The following is a 15,803-nucleotide window of genomic DNA, read 5'->3' on the forward strand; positions in this document are numbered from 1 at the left end:
GCCGAACCCTTCCACTCTTTCACATCTGCTCGCTACTGCGCGGTGTCTTCGTCTCATCGATAATAATTTGGACGCACCGCCCTGATTGTACAGGCTTTCGGCTCAGCCAGTTACGCGTGAGTAAGATTATTACTGCCCGATTCCTCCGAGATATACGCACATACGACACCATTCGCCGAGAATGCCGTCGCATGCACTACCCATCCACCACAAATAACTAGGAGGCACGCACATTTAGGAATATAACTCTGTGGCAAGTGCGCCGTGCTCCCCCAATCAACCGCGCCTTACACCTGTGCTAGGGGCGAATTTTGCGGTGACGCTTACAAACAAGGTTTTATTTTTCTTCACCGTTTGGCCAGCAGATGACTTAAGTGTTAGGTCATTGATGTTTCTTTGGGTTCTGTAGACTTGCTTTGTGTTTGGTTGACTGCGGTTTCCTCCCAGCCTCCTTTTGAACTTTTCCAGATTGCGCCTTGCCACTCTGGAACCGCGCGCAATGGATTGAAGATGCATTTTGGTTGGAAAATATTACTGGATTAAATCACTTAAGCACTCCACCGGCAAGCATAAGACATATTGCAACTTCCTTCAAATATTTATCGTTCCTCCTTCAAACAGCAGTAGTACTTTACGTACTACTTAGTGCTTTACGGTATTCTAAATTAAGTTCCGCACCACAAGCCATCGCAGCGGAGGGCGACGAGGGAACTGTTGTGTTATTTAAAGGCAACAGAATTGGACAAGCGGCTGTAGCCTGAACAGATGTTTATAGCGCTGCAAGTGCCACTGTGCTGTGCGGTGACAGTATGCGGGGACAGTGACTGACTGTGATTGTATGTCTATGCTACTTTCTTTATCTCTACTTTAGTATCACTTGTTGGATACGGACCTTTTTCCTGGCATCACTCAAGTTCCCCGACCACATCCAATCGCCGCCGCATTCCAATTATGGTACGCAGGGGCGCGTCTACCACTTTGCCGGATCCGTCAGACAGGTTGGCGACCCCCACCTCATGCGCCGTACGTCGAGCTATTGTCTCCCACCCTGCTTGACTCTTCCCGAAAGTGCAACGGGAGCCTGGCACGGTTCCAGGTAGTTGATCTTGGTCCCGAGCAAATCTGTTTTGCAGCTCTGGAAGGTTGTTCGAAAACAACCCGTCTCCTCCAGCTGAGCGTTTGCAGGCAAGGAGGCCACGCCGGTGGCAAGTCACCCATCAGACAGTGGAGCCCTTGGAGCGAACCCATGGGCCGAATGTGACGGCACTTGCACGGGCGCCTACCATTGGAGAAAAATGATTTCACCTGAGCTGGCTCGACGATTGGCCGAGAATGACGTGACCCCGAGAGACCGAAGGGGTTAAAAGCGAGAGACAGGGAGAAGAGACATTCTTTCATTCCTTCATTCGTTCTACTTGCCACGGGCCGCAGCGTCCGATTTGCTGCCGGCCGTCGATGACTTTATGACTGTTCATTACTTTGTGGTTTTACTGTAAATGAAGTAAATAAACCTTCAGTTCTCAAAATCATCTTCAACGTCTGCCAACTCCCGCACTCAACGGCAAGATCTAATACACTTTACCTCCCCCTCCCCTCTCTCCCTAGCGTAGGCTAGCAAACCGGATCTTCCCATCTGGTTAACCTCCCTGCCTTTCCCCTTTACTCTGTCTCTGTCTCTCTCTCTCTCTAGTACTTTACGCGCCATCTATACAAACAGCCATCGCAGGAGACCATACAATCCAGACACATGTAGCTGTCGACTCTCTCAGAGCGCACATTCGCCATCTGTCAAGGATCCCCGACCAACATTTGGCCTCCCTACCAGCCGAGAGACCTCAAGCGACCTTTTCACGAGTGATTAATGCTCATCAAGAGTACATACCAGCATCTTTTACACAGGCGGCGAAGCCTTCCTCCCCCCTGTGGTGCCTGCGACAGCCTCAAGTGAATTTTGCTATTCCTGGAATTACAAAAAAGTCCAATCATCCATCGCCGGCTCTGAAGCAACTTACACTCCTATTACTGCACCAGACGTATCATGACCGCATACATATATATAGCGATGGTTCGACCTCACCTACCAGCTCAACTGCCGCATTCGTCGTTCCAGCCAAGAACGTTACAGTTAAATTCAAATTGTCGCACACGACTACATCTACATCGGCAGAACTTGCAGCTCTCCATGCCGCTATGATGTACATCACCGAAGAGCCAACAGAAAAATGGGTCGTATTTTGTGACTCTAAGGCAGCCCTTCATAGCATCAAGTCCGCATTACGTCACAGAACTTACGAGCAAATGACATCTGAAATCAGGGAACTGCACCACCTTGCTCTGGAAAGAGGACACCACATTATATTTCAGTGGATTCCTGCTCACTGTGGCATCGTCGGCAGCAACCTAGCTGCCCACGAAGATACCCAGACACGTTCAATACCTTTGGCGAGGTCGGACGCTGCCAGGAAACTTCGCCTACTTGCGCGCAAGAAGTCCCAAGATCTCTGGATTTCAAGTGGCTTCAACTGCAGATTACGTAAACTGGACCCCACGCTACGGCTACAACTGCCATCTAGCCTTTCCCGCGGCGAAGCAACCTTGTTGTGTCGCTTGTGGTTGGGAGTGGCGTTCACGAACGCATACTCCTACCGTATGGAAATGGCCGAGAGCCCGATGTGCGACTCCTGTGGGTGCGAGGAGACCATCGAGCACCTATTGTGTACCTGCCCTTGCTACGATGTCCAACGCCTCTCTCTGCGGGCAACTTTACGCAGACTAGACTCGAGACCGTTCACCGAGTCAAAGATACTCGGAGCGTGGCTACAACCGTCACTGGCTCGAAAAGCGATTCGTGCACTAGTGCGGTACTTGAAGTGCACGGGCTTAAGAGACCGCTTATAGTGTCATTGTGTACGCTGTCCCTCCCACACGTACTCAGTACTTACTCTCTCCCTTTCTTCCTCTTTCTATTCCCCTTTCCCCCACCCCCAGTGTAGGGTAGCAAACCGGATGCTGTTCTGGTTGACCTCCCTGCCTTTCCTACCCTTGCTTTCTCTCTCTCTATATACAAACAGCGACCGCTCTACACTTTAGATGATTTGATAAATTCTGCCACATATCCTCAAGCGTAGATTCCATTGTCAGTGAAATTAATATAAAACATGAATTGAGCCATTATTGTATGCGACTGGGGTGAAGACCACACTTGAGCGCTTCTGCGACACGTCTGCCATGTAGGTGAACGTTAACAGCCTTAATTCAATTCTGGCATCAGCGACAACTGAGCGTTAGATCTAAGGGGCACTAAATGTAAGTTGGGGATATTATTATGAGTACTGGCACCATGCCCTGCGCAACTCGATGACAGCATCTCTCTGGACTTATGTTTCGAGAGAACCTACAGTGGCCACACATAGCGTGGTTTCGAGTATATGCACATTTGCATGTCCAGTTCTGCCCGTCCGTTTCTTGGAAGTAGATTAGTTTTTGATTGCAATATAAAACTATATTTGAACTGCATAAAAACTGCATTATTAGGGATAAGTACCAATGACGCAAGATTGTGGCGTTGCATTGAAGTCTTCCAACTGTGGACAGTCTCCTTGTACACGTATATAGCTCACTGCTGCGTCCCGTTTTGTCATTGTGTCGACGTGTTTCTGCGCTTTAGTTGTAACATGTTACATATTCCCACGGTGTACAGAGAACTTCGCGATATTGAAGCATCAAGAAACAACACACAAATGAGCCTCCAGTTGCAATAACTGGCAACGTGCCCACAATACCAAGTAGCACGTATGCCCGCATAAGCGACGTCCCGTATACATCAGCCACGCTCCTCTGCTTTGTCGGTCACGGGTTTTTAATGCGCGCGAGCGATAAAACACGAGTGAGTCACGCGCCCTGCGAATGTCACGGAACAATGGCGGTGTCACGGCCGAGCAGTCAGCGTCGATACCTTGCGCGCGGGCTCGGCAGCCAAGGAACGTCAAGTGTCGTCGCGGGGAGCCAACATGTCGCCGAAGAAAACAAGCAGCAGACATGCTAGAACGCTTTCCCCCTCCGAGGCCCTAAAACCAGTGAACGCCGAACAAAAAGGCGCCGGAGCCTTCCCTCGCAGCGAATGTGCTGCCTGGCTATAGCATGTACGCTACTGCAGATTTTAAAAAGAAAAAGAAAGAAAGGAAAAGCAGGCACAGTCGCAGAGAAGTGCTGTAGCGGCGCCCGAGGGCTATGTTTTGGGGCGGGAGGGAAGAAGCCCAGTCGACGACGTGCGGCTGCCCGCTTCCGAGACAAGGCGAAGGAATGACTCCGGACATTTGAGCGCTTTTGGCAACAAAGAAGAAAGCGATCGGCGGCGAGGCCGGTCCTCACAAGTGCGCGCCGCAAAGCGAGTCGCTGTGATGAATTGGCCATTGGGCGAGCGGCTGATTCCGCACCCGGCCGCTTCGCGCGACCTCGTCGAACGTGTCCATGCGCCTGCAAGGTATACTACAGGACTCGCGAAACGAGGGTAGTTAAGCCCGCTCTCACTCACTCACTTTATACACAGTCACCGCCTGCTCGAAGTACAATAATCAGTTCTAGAACTCGAGGCAGTGGTGCGGCATGGCCCGGAGGCTGATGAGTCCGGTCGTTGGCGTGTTCATTATGTCAGCGGTGCCCTTCAGCAAAAAAACCGCAACACTCGTGCGCACTTGCTAACGAAGGGGAGAGTTGTTCCTGCAGCGTTGCAACCTTTACTACAGGACGCGAAGGAAACGCAAATCCAGTAGCCCTGCGCTAAAGTTACCTGCCTATAAATGACGGATAGAAGTGGTCGTCACCTTTCGCTACCGAACTCAGCGCGAATACATCTATTTCCACGAAAGAACAGCAATGCGCCGCTTTCTCAGCGTCGAGCTCACTTGTTTCCTGTCCCGTTAAGCATAAGTATAATGCGGTGAGAAGAAGCTATGTTAAGTATTGCGCTTAACTCCGTACGCAATCGACTATGAAAGGTCGCACGGAGATTTTACCGTCATGTGTCAAAAACGAGTGCAAACCACGAGTTTGTCCAAGACCCGTTCTTTCGTTCTTGTTTTCTTTTTTTGCCTGTTTCTTGTCATGAATTGACAAATACCTCCACTATAGGTTTCTCGTCCTTGCGTAAATACGCCCACATGTTTATGGTGTCATTTAATTTCATGAAACCAACAGTTGCAAGAGTGAAAAAAGTGAGCCATTTCACTCAAAGTTCGAAGCAATGGCACCGGCAGTCTGCGGGCAAGTTTAGGATATACTCAGTATACATCGGCTCCTAGATTTCATTTTGTGTGTCCAGATGTGCTTTTCATAGAATGGCTCAACTCTCGCCTTCGTGATCTTCAGCTGCTCTTGCATATTTCTCATATATCCCAATGAACTGAGTGTGTGTTTTTTTTTCTCGTTTTTTCGTTGTATTAATACTACTTCTATAACGTTTGCGTATCTACAGTGATTGCGTTTGTTTTGAATAATTTTTATGCTTTCTACTGTTATCATACTCACTTATGTACCCACTCCTGCTTGGGCCTGGAAAGGGTCTGCACTATCTGTTGGAATTGGTTGAATTCTTTATTGTTTGCTTGATTGTTTTGCAACCAGTTCCTTGTTTCTAGCGGCATTCTTTCATTCAGGCACCTGTTGACGGTTTTATCATACACATTTCACTCTGACATGCGAGCAGTTCCTTTTTTGATTTTCGGCACGTCTCCTGAGCCCGAGCATGGGTGTCTTTCTCTCAAGGTGGCCAATGTTGTGAGTTGAATCACTGAGCATCGCCATTACTTCATCTCAGTCCACCTTGATGGTATACGGAGTCTTGTCCGCAATAGCGCTAGCAGCTTTGTACAGGCGGAGCATTTCCGATACTATATTGGTATCCTGCGGAGCCATGTATTAGTATTTCGTTCATATTGTTTGCTTGTTTTCTGGACTGGTGTTTCCGGCGATCATCGTGAGAATCAGGCGGCAAAATATGCCATCGTGTCGCAAGCGGCGGGCTTCCTCTCGCCGATTTCCGTCGTCGGGCCAAGAAGGGGCAAGGCGGTGCACCGACGATCCTCGCTGCTGGTCACGGCTTCCGGTCCGTGCCGGCGTGAGCTGCGGCTCTTCAGTGGCGGCACGGGGGCATCGGCGGCAGGTCGCACTCCTTGAGACCGCGCGCGCCACTACTCGCGTCGAGGCTTCCGGTCCTGTGGGAACGGAGCACGCGCGCGTGCCGTTTGTGGAAGGAAGCGGTGCGTGTGTTGTCGCCGGAGGCTCTGGCGCGGGGCGAAAGTGGTCCCCCCCCCCCACCTCCACTAGAGCCCTCCTCCCTCTGCGCAACGCTCACGTCCGCGCAGCCGGCGATGCTGTCGCAGATGGAGTGGAACACCGCGCCAGCCACGCGTTCAGGGTCAGCGCGCACACCGCATTGTTTCAAAAGGGCTTCTTTTCACGACTCAATGGAGTCCTCTACGGCCCGTGTCAACTCGCTTCTCGTGCGCTCCGGGCCGGCGAAGAGGAGAGGGAGAAAAGAAAGCGGGCCCAAGGTCGCGACGCGCCTTATCGCGCCCCCGTCGCGAGAGCTCTCCTCTTGTCGCGCCTCCGGTCGCATTGTCCTGCCGCAGCGGGGCTGATTTTATAATTAAGCGGGACGGGCGACGGAAGCTTCCGGCGCGCGGCCGAGGGCGTGCGCGTCGCGTGGTGGTCGCGGGATGGCCGCGGCTCGCCTATCTCGCACTCCTCAGGCGCGCGCTCCATCCTTTGTTCGGGCCGCGGGGCGGGGGCGGCGTCACCAACAAGCGCGGCCCGTCCTCTTGAAAGGAAAAGTCATAAACTGCCACCCCGCTTCGGACTCGTCGCCTCCCTACACTCGAAACCTCTGCTCCCCTCCAACCACACTCCCCCCCGGCCCCGTACTTGCTCCTTGAGATGTTTGAAGAGAGCGATCTTGTAATCGCTCTCTTGAAGCGGATCGGAAGCAGGTGTGATTACACACTCAGGCAGAAAAGACTCGGCACGTCGCAAGTGGCGTGTAAAAGTCCACGGACAGCAATGTTTACGTTGTAGTGAGCGTTCGCAGCAGGAGGGCACAAGGCCAGAGGGCATGATGGCCTCAACTTAGAAAGTACACGTTTGCTTGCGCGCATGGCGTCCTTCTTCTGATGGAGATACTGTGCATTCCCTCACTATTACCGTTTACGGGGATTATAGAAAATAGCAAGACTGCGCGCAAATCTACCATCCCCCTGTGTGAAAACTTTAATGACTGATTGGCACTATTTTGCTCCATACTCTGATAGGCACGAAGGGAGAAGGACGTTTTCCTTAGTAACTTGATGCTACCGTCAGGTGAATGACTATTTTTGCCTCCTTTCGTGAATCTTCCTCCATCTTGCGAATTTCCGTAGAAGCGATTTGCCGAATGTGAAACAGACGAACGCGCTCGATCGTGCTTATCGTATTTGAGTAAGTTTTGTCATTATCTTAAGCGCTAATTTTCTCTAGTTGAAAGCGCTAATTAAATGTAGCGAAACCTGAATACAACATCTTGCTCCTCGTTTGCAGCTGATTGCGCATTTTATCGTGCGCGAGAGGCAGACGTATGCAGAGAGGAAGAGCGCTCTGAGTGTGCGCGCAGCGAGGCACCGCCGGTCCAGGCACGCGTGAACCCCGCTAGGCGTGCCGGCACTCGGACGACGGGCACTTGGGCGCACAATCTCGAGCCGGGATCTCGTCGTCGGCGCGGGCGACCGCGGCGCAGTCAAAACTCCGCTTCCAGGAGTCGCACTCGTCGGCTCGCACGCGGCGGCAGCTGAGTGACAAGCCGGCGGGCTTTCTTCGCTGCTCCAAAGCGTCGCCGCCGCGCTGACGAGCCTTCCTTCGCGTCCGGCATCGCTCGACTCGATGGGCTTTTAAGTTAACAAGGGCTGGCAGCTGCCGCTGCGCGACACCCGGTAGCCCGGAGGGTCTCTAGGCCACGGTCGGTGCATGAGTGACGTAGGGGACGGGGAGGTTTGGCGGCACCGCGCGAGGCACTCCGGCTGCGAAGGGAAAGCGATGAAATTCTGATGGTAGTGTTGAAGGTGTAATGAAGCTTGCGCGCCGTCATCGTCAATGGCGGGGGGGGCGTCGGGGCGAGGACTGGCGTGGACGTGGCGGCCACGTTGTTCGCCTCGCTACAGGCGGCGAACTCTTTTGTCGTCACGTTATTCTTCGTCCTTACAGCAATAAGCGGGTTTCGATGCAATTTGTGGGCTGAAATAAAGCTCACGGAGCGCCGCGTATGTGTTTGGTTTACAATTGGGGATACATAGCTTCTTTTGCATTGCGCAAGGACACACATAGTAAGAAAAGTCTCTAATTCCAGCTAGAGCTTTTTTCTGACTTCACGAGGATATACAGATTTTATGTGTCATACATGTGGAGTCATACTCAAGATCACAGTATGATTTTGGAAGATGTAGGGCTTATGCAGTCTTGTTTCCCTGCGTTGCCATTCCTCTTTCGAGAGCCGACGCAGCGACAAAAACTTTTCGCACTTGCGCGTGACCTGACATTAGCCCAATGGAATTCGTGCGATTTCACAAGTGCACGCCTTCATACCCTGGACCCTATTTACAGCTCCGTATTCCACCCGAGCTTCCACGACGTGACTGCACCCTTCTAGTCCGTCTATGGCTTGGAGTAGCATTTTCAAATGCCTACTCTTTCCTTATCGAAATGGCCAGCAGCCCACTTTGTGACTTCTGCGGGTGCAATGAAACAATCGAGCATCTTCTTTGTCAGTGCTCTCGTTTTAACCCTCAACGAGCGGTCCTCTCAGCCACCCTAGACAAACTGGACAAGCGCCCAATGTCAGAAAACAAGAACCTTGGAAACTGGCCTACACGAACATCAGCGCGATCTGCTATGAAGGCGCTGCTGCGATACTAGAAAAACACGGGACTTTCTGACAAATTATGACTGTACACTGTGGCACGTAGGACTCTACGGTGACACTGCGTAAGACTAGGAACGCCTTTGTGGGCGGCGTGACAGTGCCCACAGAAACAGTTCGTGTGTACTTACTTGCGTGTGTGTATTTAGGTTTTTCTTTTCTTTTTTTATCCTTCTCTCTCTCACCTATTGCATTCCCTTGCGCCCCTCCCCCAGTACATGGTAGCCAACCGGGGATAATCTCGGGTTGACCTCCCTGTCTTTCCTTTGCCTTTCTCTCTCTCTCTCCCTCTTTTCCCTCCGCATGTCCTTGTTCCTGCGGGCTGCAAAAGAAGTGCGGAGGGAGAGAGCTTCGCACATCAAATCCGACATGCGTGTAATGGCGCCCTGTCGGGGCTGATCTTTCTCTTTCTTTATTTTCTTTGCCAGAAGAAAGGGGGTTTTATATAATCTTTATGATAGGTAAGCTACTTATTCAGAGTGGAATTGTCTTTCACTGTATCTAGTGTAGCCTGAGGTTTCCTGGCTGAAAGCCGGTTAAGTGTTCTGAAGACGTGCAGCCGGCAAGCACTGCATACGAGGATACGTATTAACGGGGATGCTGCTTGCAACGTGTGCGCGTACCGCTCGCAAACTGTCAATTGGGTTTTCATGTCCAAGAAAAAAGGGTGCTTCACAGCGGAGTTATGGCATCCCGAGAACGAACGCAAAAAGGAGTTCGCCAAAAGAACGTCTTTTGTATCGCCCATTTAAACGTGCGCTGAGCCCTGCCTTCACCGAAACTACCTGATCAAAATACAGCCCTATATAGTATTGGACAACGAAGCAACTGGTGACAGGGATGCACGCACGTTTCTTTATCTAGCTTAAAATTTATTCAACTGTGTCATCTTACCTGAGTGTCAGTCAGTATATACACTAGTTCAGACGGGCTCTTACGTGCTGCATATGTATGAATGGAACTATTTGTATTTCTTTATACACCGTAGCTTTTTTGCTTATTCATGTGCTCAAAGTACAACATTATTTTCTTAGCCGAAGCCAGGAAGCAACACAACTAGGGAACTACAGAAATATTCACAGGTGCCTCTCACATTCAGCCTCGTTTTAAATTCTATATTTAAACACATATATCTTTAAGTGCAAAGAACTTGGTGGCTGCATATAGACCGCTGCACTTTCTTCTCAAGCCCGCCTCTTCGTTGTGTACTGCTGGCTTTGAAAAAAGCACAATTCGCTGCGTCTCTGTCATTTCCGTTTCACGCAGCTGCTCGGGGAGCTGTTGTAATCTTATGCAAAACGTGCTCACCTGTGTTTTTACCCCCAGTAGTGACGTCTATAGGAGGAGAAACGAGGGGCGAAGCAACATTGAAGTGTTGCCAAAAAGGCAACGCCCGCCTTCCTAGCCGCAGACCAGTGTTGCAAAGTCGAGCGCAGCAGATCGTGGCTCGCGCCGCTGTTCTTGCGGCATTGTTTTTGTCGAAAAATCCACGCATTCGAAGCGTATAGGAGAGGGTCGAAATAAGGGGAAAGGTGGCCTGTGTGAAGACCAACTGTCCACCCTGTGCTGGGTAAGACTAATAATAGAAGGTGAGATTGACGTAAAGTTTTATCACTTATTCCGCACGTTCTGAAGATGCGAAGTAGGCGTTTAATGCCTTCGGTGCTGACGACCCTCACAATCAAATATTGCACGACATTTTCACAATAAAACACTCCTTAGGTCGCTCCTCCAGCAAAATTTACAAAGATATGCATGATTAGCGCTCTCCTTGGGATTTGTTCTGCCAAGAAGGAAAAGTAGTATTGATGCGTAATTATAAACAGTACGGCCGCCTCATTATCATTATCATACTGCTCATCATAGTATTATTAATGTTGTGTTGTTGTTGCCGTTGTTCTAGGACCGAGAGTAACAATACATTGTTCCTATTAATGCTCTGTAAGTTATATTAATTGATGAGTGAACGTCAATAGAAAGACTAGAAGAATTAAATAACAGTTAAATTACAGTTAAAGATACAATAATTAGGAAACTCAGCGGGAGAGTGCGAACGCAATGACGTGCGCGCGTGCGTGCGCGAAATCTACATGACAGAAGTTCATTGGCTCGCTGCATTGAAGCTTCCAAGCAAACGCGAGCCTGCCTCAACATTGCCTCTGTACATGCTTCGGAGCTTCGTATGGTTGCATTAGGTAGTAGTGTGCGTACTGGTGCTAATCATGCAGCCCTCGCAAACTATCTAGTGGCGTACCGTTTCTTCGGATGCATTTAAAGAGGACATGTTGGCGCCCGTAAACGGGGCCGCGGCTGCTCCTGTTCTCGGAAATTTGCTCAAAAGGCTGCAAGTGTTCCAATGAAAAATTCGGGGGAAGTGAAAGTGACATCCTTCCGAAGAGCAAGAGAGAGAAAAAGGAAAGAGAAAAAAGAAAGAGAGAAGGCATGGACGTTAACCAGAACATTGTCTGGTTAGTAGGCCTGCGCTATAGGAAAAGGGGAATAGAAAGACGAGAGGGAGGAAGACACTGAATGTCACACACACTAACAATTCAATAATGAGATCCCTCAGGGATGCGCATTCCATCACTCGCGAACGCACGGAAGCGCAGAAATAAGAACATGTGCAATTATACAGAGGATGTACACTACACCCACAAACACAACGTTTTATCGAGATAACAAGGGTAGTAAACAGGCATATAGGGGATTGAGATAGTATTGATTCCGGAAGAAACTGTATGCTAGTGTACGTACTGTAGAGTGCTGCTATTTCTCTGTTGGCCATTCACCCTAGCTCTGTTCGAACGACACTGGCTTCATATCCAAAGTATACTATAAGCATCGCCCAAGCGAGCCTCTTACGGCTCGCGTACTACTTTTCGCAGTGTAAAAGCCGATGAGCTATTTATTTTTTATTAATACTGGAATATCCTAAAAAGAAAGAGGTATAGCCACCCGATATTGCTGAAGGCTACTCCTTTTCGCATAATAGCAGCAATTTTAATTCTTTTAAAATATTCTAAGGTAAGAAGAAACAACGTTATAGCGTCGACAGAGCTAGAGCATGCAGTCCTACAAAGACGCAAACACAGAGTTTTCACCGCGCGGAATCTTTACACATGCGCGTAAGCAGAGTTACCAAACACCTACGCGAGATCACGATACATTGTGAGATGAGCAGGTGCGCAAATGAGAAGATATACATATGAGATAATGTACGCAGATACGACAGCCAAAAGCTAGCTTCATCAAAGAAAACTAAAAAAAAAGGAAGAGTATGACGCACCTAATACGCAGCGCAACATGAACACAAATAATAAAAGTGGGTTGTGGTTACATTGTGGTTACAATCCTGTGCGGCACCTAGTAATACATGTTGAGTATGCCTGTCTTTTTCAATCACAGTTCGAGCGCGTTGAATGTTGTACACTGCGCTGTTTTCGATAGTCGAGGGCCGTATTTGTTCATGAATCTCTTCAGATGAACAGGCAGCGCTGACAGCCATTAGTACCCTTCACAAGAATCACTCGGTATATATATATATATATATATATATATATATATATATATATATATATATATATATATATATATATATATATATAGAAGTTGTGCCAAGCCGAAGTCAATGAATGGTTTCAACGAAGCGGTTACTTTTCATCGGCATACGGGAATTTCCATATCGGGGTCTATCTCATATAATCTGACGCTCCCCGCGCTATTTTCTAACCAAGTTTTCCTGGGATGTACATCCCACCTCAGAGATTGTTAAAAAAAACAACGCGGCGTCGCTCAGTGTTAGAGCATCATTCTGGTGCGTAGTGCGCAATGGCACCTGCAGGGGCGTTTCCTGTGATTTCACAACAACTTGGGAGCCACGACAGTACGATGTCAGGATAAAGTCCCCTTGCTATGGCGTAAACGCTTTGCGCTTTATTATAATAATGTTCCATCAACAACTTTTCCCGAGCTGATCGCCTATAAACGCAACAGCGAAGCTTGCGAGACACTCGGAATTTGCCCTATCGAGAAATCCCGGCTGTGCGTAGACACATGAGGCGTAAATCACTAAGTACTGCACAGAGCTGTACCTGTTTGTAGGTGTATGGTGAAGGGAAACGGCTCAAAGGGCATGGAACAGAAAATTAATTTCAGTTGTAGTCGTGAGTTACCCTCCTACATTAGCTTTCCCCTCCCCCCTCATGCACAACGGAGAAAAAAAGAAAAAAGAAATGCCGGCATTCCTCTGAGGAGCCACAAAAGGTACATAAACTAAAGAAGGGTGGCGACGCCGTCTTGAAATTGCCACACCAGCTCATCGAATCATCATGAACTTTGACAGCGTCTCCAGGGGTGTAGCTATTTCTTTTTATAGGTAATTATTCACTGTATTGTATTCTGAAGAAGATGAAAAACAGAACTAACACGTTACAGCAACTTTCACTGTGCTGCAACACCCCAAACATGAGCTACACTACGAAATTTTTAACGTAGCACCGATATGCATGCTGCGGTTCCAGCACAACAAAAAAAGAAAATCAACTTCGACTCTTATTTTCTCTTTTAATATTGAAAGTATTACCTCAAAGTTAACGAAAATAGAGTTTTGAAAGAATAATTTACGAGACTAAACTGATTTAATGTTTCTCTTTGGAGGTGCTTTTGTATTCTCTTCGCTCATGCTGTGCGGGTATGATGAACATGGGACGTAAAACTTTCATACTGAAATGGACCATCCTTAGACATCAGCACAGTCTTGTTATGTAGAGCATGTGGATGTGACAAAGTTAACTTATACTATTGCTCACATCTAGTACCTATTGGCGAGTCCTAATACAGAAGCAACGATTTCCTTGTTTTGTCCATTACTTTCTCTTGCTCTGCATACAGGCGCCTCTGTCCCAGTCTTGAAGCAAAGAAGCTGAAAGGAAAAGGGCACTGCGTTGGCAGAAGACACTAAAAAAAAACCATTATGTGGTTTTACGTGCCAAAACCACGATCCGATTATGAGGCACGCCGTAGTGGGGGGCTCCGGAAATTTGGACCACCGGAGGTTCTTTAACGTGCACTTAAATCTAAGTACACGGGTGTTTCCGCATTTCGCCCCCATCCAAATGCGGCCGCCGTGGCCGGAATTCGATCCCGCGACCTCGTGCTTAGCAGCCCAACACCATAGCCACTAAGCAACCACGGCGGGTGGCAGAAAACACTAGGCGATCAGAACTGAAATAACCGAGGACGATGAGCGCATATAGGCAGTGTCATTCAGTTGCGCGGGTCCCCGAAGAGCTACGCATGTAATGTAGCGGCGTTGCGGCATGGGAGAAATGAGAAGGCGACGACAGACATGCTGTTCGGCTAGGGTCGAGGGTGTGGGGAGGGGGGAGCGGTGGGGAACGGGGGGGAGGCCTCTGCTGACGGTATATATATTCGGGCGTCATCCTGGTGAGGAGATCCAGAGGCAGCTCCCTATATGCGCCGGCAGCCGTGCAAGCGAAGAAAAAACGAAAATAGAGCCGCGCGGCGTCTCGGAGCCTCTGCGCATTCACGGGTTTGCTGCTTTACGCGACTTTTCCGTCCCCCCTGGTGACCCCAATAATGATGGCCAAGCACCCCTAACTTCAGTACCGTCATCTATTTTAGGCCACTTGTACCTTAACTCGTTAACGAGTTGCGCAGGGAAATCGTGTGAGGCTTCACTGCGCTCATAACTTACAGGATAGACACTCGCAGCAGTACGCGTCCTTTTGAGTGGTGAGACACAATTTATCTCCTTGGAGCATCGAGAACTAATTGAGTATCAGTTGACAGCACATCCGCTATGATTTTGTGCCGCAAAGCTAAAACACTTATGTGGATTAATGTGGCCCGTTAACAACTGCATATATTTAACTTTACGAGCGTGCATCTCCGCTTCCAGTTCGTGCACGAAGTGCAGAGGAACAAACTCAGCAGATAAGGCAAGTGCGACCAATTCGGGTCGCAGAAATATCGTACACTTGCTGGTAAATTGATTTTACTAAGTACGTTTTTTCCCTTATACACTCCACCCGAAAAGCATACAATGACCAACAAGTCGTTTTGCGTGATGACAGATTGTCCTCTCGGGCAACATGTGCTACTCGTTGGTCAAGTATAAATAAAGTGGCGCTATTGAAACTAAGCAAACTGACAAAACGGGCCTGTCTGTGCTTCAGATTTTGGTCTAAATCGGCAAACAGCCCCGCAGCTGTAGAAGGTTGTAGTTAAGTAACCACCTTAATTGCTGTGTTGCCTGCGTATGCGCACTTGTGATTACGGCTTGAGTGGAAATGTAATGATTTTACAATTAAATTCCTTTGAATTGTCAGCCGAGACCTCAACAGCACTCGCGTTCACATGACCGCGTTGTCATTGACACTATATAGTTCGCATGGTGGGATTGCGTTCGCTCCATCCGCAGCAGAGCTTGACTAAGCACGACTTTAACTGCCTACTGTATATATATATATATATATATATATATATATATATATATATATATATATATATATATATATATATATATGAGCAACCCTGTTGATAAGCGTCGCTCCGGCGCAAACTCGAAGTCTAATCCCTGGCTCCACAACGCATGCGTGACCGCGTCAAATGCTCGCGCTCATTATAGACTATTGCAGATACATGAGGGAAGGTCGTCACCCCTTTCATGCTTGCCGGTGGGAACTCAAACATGCCAAATAACGTCGCGTCATCGTACATAACTAAGTAATGACAGCAAGGATTGTGTATACAATTAACGCCGCTTGCGTCGTAAGCCTGTATTGGAGCCAGCCTCGTATAAAAAGTTAACCGTGACGAAGAATCGCGCCTTCACCAACTT

This window comes from Dermacentor andersoni, chromosome 1 (assembly GCF_023375885.2).
Source record: "Dermacentor andersoni chromosome 1, qqDerAnde1_hic_scaffold, whole genome shotgun sequence".
NCBI classification, from domain to species: domain Eukaryota; kingdom Metazoa; phylum Arthropoda; class Arachnida; order Ixodida; family Ixodidae; genus Dermacentor; species Dermacentor andersoni.